General features: G+C 41.1%; 1 non-coding gene across 1 annotated transcript, besides 4 other annotated features; it reads left to right on the forward strand.

Moving 5' to 3' along the window:
- Nucleotides 1-29: 29 nt before the first annotated feature.
- Nucleotides 30-72: a microsatellite.
- A 93-nt stretch (nucleotides 73-165) lies between these two features.
- Nucleotides 166-198: a sequence feature (AT_rich).
- A 53-nt stretch (nucleotides 199-251) lies between these two features.
- Tc00.1047053403085.10 lies at nucleotides 252-423 on the forward strand. Its single transcript, XR_008253963.1, has one exon. It is a non-coding gene; the product is annotated as a 5.8S ribosomal RNA (M3) (ribosomal RNA).
- A 121-nt stretch (nucleotides 424-544) lies between these two features.
- Nucleotides 545-575: a sequence feature (AT_rich).
- Nucleotides 576-648: 73 nt separating this feature from the next.
- Nucleotides 649-690: a microsatellite.
- The last annotated feature ends 180 nt before the right edge of the window (nucleotides 691-870 follow it).

An 870-nucleotide genomic window follows, 5' to 3' on the forward strand; every position in this document is an offset into this window, starting at 1 on the left:
ACTGATACATCCACACTGTACGTGTAAGCATATATATGTGTATAATATATATTATACACATATATATATATACTTGCACGTTACACAGTGTGTTGTGTAGAAAAATGTAATTGCGGCTTGACTTCGTGTGTGCACATATTATAATATGCGTATTTCGTCGTGTGGTTTATATTTAATATATATATATTATTATATATTCCGCACGCTTTGCGTGTGTTTTTTTGTGCCGCGTTGTAAAGCACGGCCCAAACAACGTGTCGCGATGGATGACTTGGCTTCCTATTTCGTTGAAGAACGCAGCAAAGTGCGATATGTGGTATCAATTGCAGAATCATTCAATTACCGAATCTTTGAACGCAAACGGCGCATGGGAGAAGCTCCTCAGAGTCATCCCCGTGCATGCCATATTTCTCAGTGTCGAACAAAAAATTAACCCCTACTCTACAACGCATGCATTCATTGTGTGTGGGTGGGTGGGAATGCAAACGCAAAAAAGAGAGCCCTTGGGGAGACATTACGGATGAAGCGCCGCCGCCATGCGTCGTATATATAATAATAGTAATATAATATATATACGTGCGCCGTCTGTGGTGGTGCATGATCCGCTCCGGCGCTTGTGTGTGTGTTTGTACATAACATGTGCATGTGTGTATGTGTATGTGTAATATATATATATATATATATATGTATGCCCATATCTCTACACACGTGTGTGTGTGTGCAACACAACGACAACACAAAACTACAAAACTCGCAAGAGATTAAAAAAGAATAAAAAAGAAAAAAAGTGGCGTGTGGGATGTGTGGTGTGTGGGGCGGGGGCGGAGCATGCATATACACAACACCACACGCACACACACACATGTGTAG

The sequence above is a fragment of the Trypanosoma cruzi genome (assembly GCF_000209065.1).
Source record: "Trypanosoma cruzi strain CL Brener chromosome Unknown tcruzi_1047053403085, whole genome shotgun sequence".
In the NCBI taxonomy this organism is placed as follows: Eukaryota; Euglenozoa; class Kinetoplastea; order Trypanosomatida; family Trypanosomatidae; genus Trypanosoma; species Trypanosoma cruzi.